Below are 13,555 nucleotides of genomic sequence, written 5' to 3'. Positions count from 1 at the left end.
AATTTCTTTGAATCCCAAAAACCAAATACGTACGTATGGGACTTTAAACGTTACGCTAGAGACTTCTCACTTTGATGGATACACAGCTATTGCACTATAACAAACTTTATTAACTCTCAAACTTATTTATTTAACTTTACGATCCTTTTTCTCGTATATGGAGCCCGAAATGATATTAGGTCGATACGGCTTTTATACCTATTTTATTGTTTGGTAAGGCTCTTCGTAAACAGGAATTTCCTTGATTACGACGGAACTATTGGGTCCCTAGTGGTGCCTTGAACTTGGCTTATAGTTGAACCGAGAGGTAAAGGTCAATCAATATTTTGGTGTAGCTATAAAACTTGTACTAGTTTCGCAGCTTTGTACCTTATTTATTCTTTCAGAAATAAATAGTTTCACAACTTCTGTTTATCTCTATGGGAAAGATGCGTCAGTAACGCGATTGTTTACAGTCGGTGCTATCGACCATCGAGAGTTTGACTCTTCAAATATACTGTAAAAATAGTTTCTATGGCGCCCGTTACAGGCGCTGGTCAGATTTTCATTTACAATTTTCAGCAACTAACCGGCTGTTAATACTCAATAGTAATAGAGAATCGCGCTACAGTTTACGTGGGTACCTATGTGGTATTAAATTTATTTCAAACAAAAAATGTTTGTATTCCTTTCGTTTAATGAAGATATTATCAATGTTCAAAGCGGCTATGAATACTATGCAAATACCCGAGAGTAGGAAAACAACGGTTTGAATTTTATAAATAAAAATATTCAAAGCTCCTCTCAAGTATTATACCAGTGATAATTACAATATTCATATGAAAGTCATGTGGAAATACGAATAATATTAAAGACATTGTTTGGAATCCTGAAGATATTAGAATCATATTAGTTTTGGCATGTGTTCTGTAGGAATAACGTGGTTAACATAATGCGTGGGTGTTTGGCTTTTCTCTCAACGCCTACGCTGTTGATGACCCTTTTACATTTACGACTGTTAAGACAAGAATAGTATATAAATAGTTATTATTTGAAATCATGATTATCAAGTTAGTTATCCTCCGTTTCATCTTTATCTGGGATCATGGGATATCATGGGAGCTGCCGGATTTTGTGAAGAAAAATTTGGGATTTTGTTAAGTGTTGAATGAAGAAGTAATGTTTTTTTTTGCTTTCATGATAAATCAAAAAGCTATAAAAATGAGTTTTCGGAATAATGGTGTCAAAACAGATCAGATTCTTGTTACACTTTAGAAACACAAAGAAGTTTCTGAACTATTACGTGGGCCACTACTTATATTTTGAGCCTAACTATGAAAAACGGTAAACGTGTGAGTGAAAACTACTTTATCGTGTTCTCGGGTATTCTAATGCATGATCTAGATAGATTTTTATCCGATCGAAATATTTTTTAATATTTTTTTTTCTTTCCCGAAGACCCCTCAAAAACAAGGTGTTTAAAAGCATAACCTGTTTCTTGAGGCGATGAAAAATCAATGTTTACGGTTTTCATTTTTGACGTTTTGGATCTAAATAAAGTCATTTGATGTCAAACTGTAACGGCATTACGAGAAACTCATTAATTAGTTTTTTTCGTGCACATAATAGCCGGCTGTTTAGCGAGATGCGTTACGGCCGGCATTGATTTTATTGAGCTCGACCTGTAGGATTTTGTGATTTTTCCATATTTTAAACCAGTCTTTAGGTAAATTTTTGGTTGTAAATCAATAAAAATTAACCATTCTGCATTTTTATAAAGACACTTTGTGCCGTTATAAAGTTTTTATAAAAAATCATGGGACCATTTGTTCCGAAGTGCTTCAAGCGCGAATATTTTTTTCTGGATTTGGTTCATTTTAAAGCTTCCATAAAGTCGACTGGTGTTTATGTTTGGGCTCATGCGCATAATATCCTAGATCCCTGTTTTATCACAATTTGAAACACGTATTTTGAAGCCAAACGATGGACTTTTTAAGCATTTGTTTGCACTAATCGGCGGGAGGACCTTCTCGAATTATTGTAAAAAAAAAATGGTTCATTTAGAAAAAATCTTCTAATCGCAAATGTTGTTACCTAATATTTTATATCTAAGAGTGGAAATAATGTTTAGGATTGTGTCATTCTTTTCTTGTATCAGGAAACTAAAATGCATAATTAATTTTCGCACAGCATCAATTTTTCCGGAGACAACTGGTGACCTTGGACGACCTTCAGGAATTTCATTGGTGATGGAAAAATAATCGTGATAGAACTCTATTTATTGGCGTTTTAAATTTTCAAAGGATCAGACTTTATCACCAAAATAATAAATAAGTCGATATAGACACGACTGTTTCTATAAGTCACGTCGAAAGTCGTAAAAAATATTTGCACTAAATGTTAACATCCTAATGCCATTTTCCCGCACACTTTCAATTTTCGATCGACGATATTGAAAATATTTTCAGCGCAGATTTCAAAACTTTCTTAGAAATGTAGCAGTCAAAAAGACCAAACTTTACGATGAAAACGCCAAATGGAGTCTAAAACAATCAGATTCGTCAAGGCTCAAAATATAAATAGTGACCTAAGTAGTAGTATTCAATATTTACGTATGTGCAGACAGAATTGGTTTCAAATATGATTAATGACAATTTTACAGCCAAGGGTGTAGTTTCATTCATGCGAAGAAAACTACCGATTTTCGGGTAAAAATAAGCATAAAAAGGACTGAAATATTTTTTTTCCTTTATGCAGCAACTTTGCCTAACGATCATTTGCACTTAACTTGATATTTCATCTATCCATCTATCCTAAAATCAAGGTTTACCGCAGAAACCCGTTTCCGCATTTTATACGGTTATGTAATTCCATATTTCGTGACCCTGAACTCTATTTTACGACTGGGTTTCTCATGTACCTGATACGTTTTATATGTATGAATGTGTACCTGTGCCACTACTAAGGGTTTCTGTAGTTAGGAGGTTTCTTTTTCGGCTATGTCTGTAGTGGATTTTACTTTTGTGAGTGACGTTTTGTCAAGAAAGTAAACTTTATTTGGCGGTACGTTGTTTGTGCTTTTAACTTTGTGTTTAGTATATTCTTGAATTTTTTGAAGTTCCATTTTGTTTTAAATTATTGTTATTGAACCATTTCTTCAGTTTGATTACATGAGTCAAAATTAAATCACTGTGGTATTTTTAAAAGATCACTTTTGATTTGCTTCTTATTTAAATCGGCTAGTGAAACAAAAAAAAATATTTATTTTAAATTTAAAATAAATTGTTATACGTATATTAGTCGTTTTAATCCCAATTTTATTTGGCTGCAACTCTTAGTAGTGGTTCAAGTCATATCCTATAGATATTTTTATGGGTCATCCAGTTCATACCTTCGGTTTTACGTCGCAACGCAGTCTAGACAATATTATTTATTATTAGATTATTTTTATAGGTTTGTTCGTTGGTGACAAAGAGTCGTTTTGGAACTTTTTCATCGTGTCAGCTCGTAAATACAGTATTTGACCTTGGATGTACTGTAATTTACACCAGACGTTTGTCCTCTCATGGGAGGCTGGGGACGGTCTATTTGAGCCTCGAGTTCATGTATCGCTACCAAACACGTGTAAGAATCTGGCGAGTATATGTATGTAGTAGACATAAGAATATGAAGGATCTGGAAAGTACTACAGAGACTTTGGGTACTACAAATAAATTTTGAAACACATTCAGTGTGCTAATTAATATTTCCGAGATTGAGGTAGGTAGTGTTTTAAATGGTACTTCTGAATTTATTAAATTTTTGGTAGATTTCTGAAAGTATTATTTATCTTTCAATATTTCTGTTGCTTGCAGGATAAAGTACTCAAATCAACACTTTTCACTGTTCAAAATAATTGGATAATTGTTGCGTTTCGTAAAAACTAAATAATAATATTCTCGATGACGTCATAGTGCACCATTCACTACTCCCGCGCAGTTTTCATAAAATTGGCCGTCACATCCAAAAGTCAGAGAGATGATTACCACTACTAATTTTACTTCAAAATACGCTAACTTAACAATACTTACCACATTAAAATACATTATAACGTACTATTATCATACAAAGTAATAAATTACTTACTTCCTCTACCTGTCGGGAGAGATGCATGTATTCCGTTGTTTATACGCTTTTAGTTTCAAAAGTACTGGACGAATGAGAGAAAAATTGTTTTACTTTCATTGAAATCCTTGTTTTTATGTTAAAAGCTAAATGAGCTAAAATGTTAACTTGATGTAGAATAGTAGGACAATTGTTGAAATTTAAAGAACTCAATTTAAGAAACTGTTGATAATTTAAATATTGAAAAGTGTATTATTGTTAAAACATTTCAAGCTTGTTCTGATCTTTCCATTTACTTCTGATTTACCTGTTAATAAATACTACCGTTTTTTAGAACCAAGTCCATATTCCTGTCGGTCCGTCTGAAGACTCGTAGGTACGTATTTGCATAAGTTTGTCAGTATTATATTACATTAATAAAGATTATATTCTAATAAATATCTATCAGCTTCTGACATGATCAAAAATCTAAATAAAAACCATGAAAAGTCGGCGGTACCAAAATCTTTTTACTCAATAGTTTAGTCAAGATAAGTAAGAACTATGACGTCAAACTACAATTATCGTTCTTCGATAAAAACGAAAGGACAATAACATAATTATATATAAACAAAGTTATCGAATGTATTTTCCGGGAAAAACCGATGAAAAATTAAGCCACCCTTTTTATTGTTTTGGGATGAAAATCTGATAACGGAACGAAGGAACGAAACGGTACATTTAGGTATATTTACTTTCGTAATACGTTGAAATTAATTACGTCGAGCGAAATCATGGTTCATTATATTTTGTAATAATGAATTAATTATTATTAATATTGCAATGTTTATTTTTACGGCACCTGTTACGTACAGTACATAATATGTTATTTTTCTTCCCAAAGGTGGCACAATTATTTCACTCTTAAAATTAATGTTTACTAACAATAAATTTTAACTGTTTCTGTGGCGCGGTCGGTTATGTATGAGACTGATGATCATGGGTCTCGGTCACGTCTGTAATTGTAAACAAAGTGCTCTTTTCGAAATATTAAATATTATAATATTTCCCAATAGTAGCCCGGAACACGGCAAATGACAATACCATTGTCACTTTTCCTAACATACCTACCTTTTTCCTTCTCGCCCCCTATTACGTAGGATTAACATTGTTAATGGCAAGAAGTGGGTGTATTTCATACATCTGTGTCTGCCGCAGAGGCAATAAGGTAATTATATTATAATCAAAACTATAAAAGCTTGCTAATTATCAAAATATTTACCACAATAAACAAAATAGCGAACAGGGCATCTATTGCGCATAGTAAACAAGCCAATGTACGTCAATTTGTACCAAATTACTAATTACATTTTACTCGAATTTCTGTCGAAACGTCCATTATTTTAATCCTCAAACAAACGCGAATAATTTCTGTCATGCGTATAATATACACGTTCATTGAATTATACCATTTCCATTACATAATTTACGTCGCTCAAAGCCTTGTACTATGTGTCTGTAAATGATCAGTGGATATGTAGCGATTCTCTACTACTATTGACTATCGACAGCCAACAAGCTATCGACATTTTTTGTGTAAAAATCTGACCAGTCGGGTGGCTTCGGTGGTAGCAAGTATGTTTGCAGTACGCTTTTAATGTCAAATTTGATACGCGATATTCAATGTTCTATGGGACAACAAACAGCGACTTTTGAAATGTACGGCATATTATTCTATGTACGCAACCGTCGTTAACTACGATATAAATCAGTTCATGACAGATGTTCAATATAATATTTTGTCTGTGTTAGTCAGAAGAACTAAACCACACCTTCTAGGAAACACAACAAAAACAAACACTCGATTAAACGATTCCATTTAAAGAGAAACTGTACAAAGTATCTCCAATCACCTTAGTCAACCTTTTGTCCAATTAGCAGACGGCAATACGCCTCTATTGAAGAACAATGAAGGTATTAAGTAAAACAATATCTAATTGATATTAATAATTGTTTATTACCCGTTGCCATGGCAACGTGTGAACGGTATTTTGTTTCAGACTAATTGGTTTGTACGTTGTTAACTAAAGAGTATTTAATATTAAGTACTAAGGATATGTGATAATTAGAGAATAAAAGCTCTTTGTGGTTGAAGTTATAGGAATGTGACAGTGAAATTAATGAACCGCAATAATCGACCGACTTTCATTCCGTAACTCAATCCTTTAAGTACATAAAATATAATGTTTACTTGATCCCTGAACTTTTACTATGTCCATGATACATTTAATGTAAAATAAAATATATAATTTAAAGGATTAAAATATATAGGGTTTATAGTTTTGTTTCCAAAGCGACATCAATGAATTTATAAATACATCGAAACTATAATCGAGAGGGTTTGAAGCTCACCCGTTACACTACTGACCTGAAACTAACACAAGCCTTTGAGCTAAACGAAAATGGCAAACAGGAATGCTTTTACAAGTAACCTTTAAAAAATCACCACACTCGGAAATCAGGCCAAATTGTTGGCAGAAATGCACACAAGAAGAGGCACACAGTCCAACACACCGTGCCGGCATGGCAACCGATATAGCCACCTGGGTATGCCAGATGGGTATACTGAGCGGGTTGCATCGAGAGTTTCTGTTGAGGTAGTGTATGTGTGTGGATGAACCAACTCACAAAAGGAAAGATGCTCGATAGCTCAGTGCATGTCCCTGCCTTAGAAAAAAACCGACGGTGTGTGAGTATAAGTGACTGAATCACACATTCTTCACAATGTTAATTCTTGGTTCCACTTATAATGCTATATTAGGCTGGTAGGTTACCAAACTCAAGACTGATAATGAGAAAATTCTAAAAAAAATTACTTTGTCTGACCCGACTGTCCCGAATATCAGTAGGTTTACTAAACAGTTGTAAACGTATCAAATTTTTGTAAAAAGAAAATCTCGCTGAATACACTAGAAGCGCTGATAAGTATTTCATAGTTCTTTTGTCTTTGGTACCTATCGTCGACAGTGGTCTGAAATCTACTCTCTTTCATCACATTCAAACTGCTTGAACTACAGTTGCAGTAAACATTATACAAAAAGGAACGAACAAAAAATAAAATATTCCACTACAACTCACAGTAATGACTTCATCTTACTCCTTCAACTAAGTATGGCCCACTTGCCTAGAATTAGCATTGCAACAGAGTTAGCCAATAAGTGTTCTGGCCACGAGCCATGTTCAACTTTTTCTTATACTTAATTAGATTTGCGGTGGTTTTTGTAGGAAAAAACAATATAATCTCACTGTGTACTGTAGAGCCAAATTAGTTCTGCACTTTATAACTTCTGACTCCTGCATTGGTATTTTTAGAAACAAGCTGAAACTGTGAAGTGATTTTTGTTTTGTTCAGGATTTCAGTAGCTTTTGCATTTCGATATTTTAAATAGAAATACAAAAGCCTTGCCGCTGAAACAATTTAGTAAAAAATCGGATGGGATAAAGTTATATTCATTTGAAAGAATAGTGTAAAGGATTTTGTAGCTTTCAGAGTAAAAATATTGTGAGTGCTCGTATTTTTAATATGTAGTAAGAAATCCACAGTTATTTAGACTCCCCAGTCTCACTACTGATTGACCCCCCATGTCACTGATCACGTACAGACTAACAATCCTTCAAGCACCGTAGTCGCATTGTCAGGTGTCATGTCGCAGTGAAATTTTTTAGGTTATTGAAAAAAAGTAAGCCTCTATTTGACTCCAGGTCTCCAATCATCTTCAAATATTCATCAACATCAGTTCAACAGTTTAGCCATAAAGGCGTGACAGCAAGATTTACGCGTTTATAATATAACTTAAGATAATAAAATATCCCTCTCTACATTAGAACGTAAATAATAAAGCAAACAAGTGCTTCTTAGCACTACGTATGACATTTACATAACACATTAATTTTGCGTCGCCTAAGAGCATAATAATTATTAAATTCTCGACCTAGACTCCAAATACAGTGAAATAGCGGCCGCCCGCGACTTCGTCCTCGTACGCCAGCTCTTCTTATAAGGCTCTATCCTCATTCCGAGCTAATGGTAGATTCATTAATTGTAACAATTCTGTTATCATAGGTGTCAACATAATTTTGACATGAATGATTAAATAATTAGATTTTGTTGACTTTCGTTTTTAGGTCCACTGCTATTAGTCGTAGCGTGATGCTATATAGCCTATAGCCAACCTCAATAAAATAATGATCAATTCAACACAGACATTTGTTTGAAGCTGAACTTATGGATTCTGAGATTAGCGCCTTCTAACAAACAGACAAACAAAATCCAAAGCTTTATATTATGGTATAGATACATGTATACCATACCGCCCTTTTAATTTTAAATGATAAGTTTATTTTAACGTTTTTTTAGTCGAAAATATTCCCATGGAGTTAGACAGATGTACTTGCTACGATCCCTAAATTTCTTAAACAACAATAACCTCAAAATATAGCTTGCATAATAATAATATAAAGCTTTTAGTTGAAAAAAATGCAAAAAATATATTTATAAAAGCATACTCTTGTTATTTTAATCAAATAATAAGAATGACTTTCTAAAAAACTTTACACGAGTAGTATTAATATGAAACTCCGAAATGGGTTGTAATCCTATTAAAATCCTAATATCTTGTTAGAGGGGTACATGAGCATTTACATATTTAGAGACATTTGACTCTTTGACTTTCAAACTAATAGGTATTACATGTTATATATTGTTAAGGTGTGTTTATATTAGCCTAGAAAAATAACAATGACGATTAAAAGTCGCCTATAAATAATAAATATATCATTACTATCTTTAGGCGCAAAATGTCATCAATCGATCCTTAATTTTTTTAATACATTATAGAGGTCCTATTAGCTCTAAAGCGATACATATTTTTTTACGGAATTAAATTCAATACTAGTATCGCGGTTCTCTACAGTCGGTACTGTCGAATATTGAAAGTTTGACATTTAAAAGGTACTACTAAAATAGTTCCTGCGACGTCCTCTAGAGGCGCTGATCAGATTTTCATACAAAAATTCTCGATAGCTAGCCGGTTGTTGCTGGTCGATAGTAATAGAGAATCGAGCTACAGACAGTATCATATTTGAATTAATAGCCAAAATAACATTCCATAAACAAAATATACCGATTTTCGAACAGTTATCTTCAATTTTGTTTTTTGAGAAATATGGACGTTAGTTTGTAGTGCATCTCCAATATATACGGGCTTTTATAAGTATGAAAGAGCTCCCAAAGGCTCTGCGGTAAAATGTCTTTAGACAATATTAATAATAACGATCACTAATAACATTGTCGTTGCGATTTATTATTCGCATTGTGTGATGGAGCACATGATCTAACTAATTGGTAGAGAAAAGCTCCCGAGTAGGTACTTAACAAAATGATACTATCACTGATAGCAAAATTGACTACTGCATGACTGCTTAATATTGTTGACGCAGAAAGGATAACTGGCCAATTATAATAATTAAAACGAAGATAGAAACAAAAAACATTTTCTTAAAACTTTTTATTGCTGTGTTATTTTCGTGATTCAGTTTAAAACCAGGATCGTTATCGCATTAAGCTAAAAATGTATTGGACGGGTTAGTAGGTAAGGTAGTGACGTAAAGGTACAAATAAAACAAAACTAATTACATTTTAAAAGACAACCAAATAAATTAAAACGTTTACAGGCGAATCCACAGGTTGTACTAGTATACAAAATCAACCCAATCGTCTTTAATCAAGACTCCAAAATCTAAAACCCATCTCACGAAGCTAACGAACCAGCAAAATGCAAATAAACCGAACAAAAAGAGATACGGAACTAATTAGTTTTAACACTAAACATATTGGATCCCAAATGCTCAACTTAACCACAGTGTATAAAGTTTACATGCCGTACGGAAACCTTGAACAGACTATTAAAGGGTCACATTCGTACAAAAACCTACAACAAGAGCCCAAAATGGACCGGTGATTGACAGAACAGCGAATCTGAAGTCCAGCACCAGTCTTTGGTGCCGTAAACTGAGGTGAGAGGGTATCGTGACACATTTTGGCTGTTTTTGATTTCGTTAATAGTAAGCTTACTTTGCAGCCACTTTGATCCTGCTATCGTTGCACAAAAACATGCCTACAATTAGACAAATTAGCCTCAATGCGGCAATTTTCAGAAGGAAAGCAACAAACTCAAACGAATTGGCCACAGTTTAACCTGCATTGAGCCGTCACGAATGAGTTCAATGAAATGTTAATGTTAATTTTGTAATGTATCATAGGTGTATCTATACTGCTAAGCTTGTTAGACTGTGGCTGAGCCCTCTGTGGGAAGGCAAGTGTATAAAATTTGTCTAAATCAATTCTACCCGCAATTTGAATATCTGTAAGTACATGTGTATATGGTAATTCGTAATGTACGCGGTGTTCTCGTATCTCGCTAAATTTATTGTCTACTGATAGTGAAGAAATTCGTTCATTGCTATTGTTATCTTTACAAAAGTGACTTAAAACTATAGGAATTTCTTTTGATTTTTACAAGCTGTATATTTTATGTAATTTTATAACGTTTCAGCTTCTATGATGCATTGCTATTATCAAGTATTGCTTTTATCTAATAAAAAGCAAAAAAAACACCTCTAATGTAAATATTGTAATAAATAGACAATTGGATATAGTTGTAAAGCTTACTACAGAAAAAATCCCTATTTGGGCCCTAGAAGAAATCACATAAAAACAGAATTCAAGTAATAAATAAACGCACATTATCCAACAATAGATACTCGTAACACAGTCAGGTAACCGGCCCCAGCAATTTCAAATCGAGAATGATACAGAATTAATCATGCCAATAATACAATTGTTACATGTATCACATCACTCAAAGTTCGGAATCGTTTCATTATAAGACCCCTAGGTCCCGATTTACGAATAATAAAATCCCTACGAATCGGTTCCCAGCAAATCCCCATTCAATTCAGAAATTATTCGTAACAGAAATTTGAATTGAGGCATTCAGTACATTTGGAAATCGTAATCACATCGCCCTAAGATTCGATTTACCCAATTTTGCAATGGGTACGATTGGCGGATTTCATACTATTTAGATTATTTTATAAGGGATCCAATGTGATTTTTTTTCGAAGGTCTAGAATTTGCAAAGACCTTTTTTTGGGCTCACAGACTGAAACAAATCAGTCTTTATTTTATTGGAGCGCAAAGAAAATTTATTATAGACCAATTTAGTCTCAAACTAGAATATAAATTTTACCAAGCAATCACTAGTGACAGCGGTTTCCAAATTCGACAAGAGCCAAGTCACTGAATTCTTTGTTAAATCATAATCTTTGGACAACCATCGCGTGACAATTAAAAAAATCTAAATAATAATAATTAGTTATTATTGAATAGGCAAAACAGAAGAAAAAGGGTCTGTAACATTTAAGAAATAATAGAAAATAATAATTCTAATGCACTACTTATGTACTGCAAATAATTCCTGATAACTCTTTCAGTCATCTACAAATCCAAGAAATATGAATAGAAATTCGATGTTTTATCAAGTAAACGTCCCCAATATCTCTTTCAAAATGACTAGAGCCAATATCAAAACCGAGACAATTAAACGTAAGGAGACAGCTCAAAACCTCGATTGCCGACATTCGTCGCACCGAGGAAATTAATGTACAATTGTACAACTTGATATTCGTATTTCATTCCTAATATTTTACCTTCTAATTAAATCCGTCGCGTTGAAGTACTAAGTTGGTCTGGCGGTAGCGTTGCCAGATTGAAGGATAAATTCGGATTTTTTCCTATTGAGTAACGAAAGCGTGATAGAGCTTAAAAGTCAATTTTGCCAAAATTTTAAATTTTTGAAAACTTTCTCGTGGCAAAAAATAATTCAATCACTTGTCTTCTTATAAAAAAAAACGCACTTTATTTGGTCATGTAATGGAGAACGGATGTAAAAATTGAGTCAGAAGTGGTATCCTGTGTAAAATTTTAGGGAATTTTGGACTAAAAAATCAGGACATCCAGTGAAAATCGGGACAGCTGGCAACCCTGCCTGGCACAGACATTACATTGAGTCATTACCCGCTGGTATACTTCTGGCGTTCAAGTTATGTGGCTTTCATTTTCAAGTTATTCGCCAATCTATCTTTACTATTTCTGAATTTGAGTTACTTGGATTATTTTGTTACAAGATTTTGTTAGATAGTGTTTGATGTTACACGTGGAATTTTAGATTCCTTATTAGTTCTCTGATGTACAAAATTATTTCATTGTGATAAAAGGGTTAAGAATACATGTGTGAAACATAGTTGTGATGTAATCTATACATACATTGATAAAATACTTCTGTAATATGATTTTCTATGAAAGACTTGGCACATGATTTCCATATAAATTTCCACCACATAGATTTCCACCTAAACATTGACGCCATTCTATACTTTGATAGTGGTAAAGAATTTCATCTCATATAATCAACCTGACATTGAAACAATTGTGTAAAGACATTTTATAATAAGACATTCTAATTAATGAACGATATGCTCATAGTAATAAAAATCTATTTGGGGTAATATAGATACATCTATATCCCATCCTCATAATAATATCATGAAAGCTCTATAATCTAGATCTAATTAATATGAACGCTGAACGCCGCATTACCGAAAATTTTCATTAGAATCTGTAGGAAGATCTACTATGGCTCTATTCTTCGCAATTTTGTCGTTTATTAAATGGATGTCAATGAACGATTTATTGATATTAAAGTCTTCAGACGTCTACAAAAGATCACAGATTAGATTAGAATCTAGATTAAATTTGGTGTATTCATCTAGATTCATATCGTTTTCATATAAATCTGGGAAAGTAAAAGATTTATCAAAGTGATAGAAGTTTTCAATGTCGGTGTAATGAAGTGCGGTTTATCTGCCTTTGATATGCGAGATGGAAGCTTCTGTTCAAAATACTAAATACTACGAAAAATTTACTGGTTTAAGAACGTCATTAGAACAAGAGACATAGATTTTGTATTATTCATCATTCAGAGGGAATGAAATTGACCCGAGTTTTACCAGTCATGCTTTATATTGCTAGTGATTAAAAGATGAGACAACGGCCACTTTAGACTCCAGGCTCGTAACTAAACTCTGGCTATCATAAGAATTTTTCTAGTAGTAATTTTTTTTTTTTTTTTTTTTATTTTATTTTTTTTTTTTTTTAAAAGAAGACAACTCCCGCACTAAGAATTGCTCTTGTGTCGCGGGGACTTTTACAAACACACAAACAACGGACACAAAGCACGACCAGACCCGAAGCAATTATTTGTGGATCGCACAAATAATTGCTCCGTGTGGGAATCGAACCCACGACCTCCCGTTGCAGTGGTATCGGCGTGGCGACCTAAACCACTGCGCCACGGAGGCCATTAGCATTGTA

This window comes from Anticarsia gemmatalis, chromosome 12 (assembly GCF_050436995.1).
Source record: "Anticarsia gemmatalis isolate Benzon Research Colony breed Stoneville strain chromosome 12, ilAntGemm2 primary, whole genome shotgun sequence".
NCBI lineage: Eukaryota > Metazoa > Arthropoda > Insecta > Lepidoptera > Erebidae > Anticarsia > Anticarsia gemmatalis.
The sequence above is the reverse complement of the archived record's forward strand: the minus strand, read 5'-3'. Positions refer to the sequence as shown.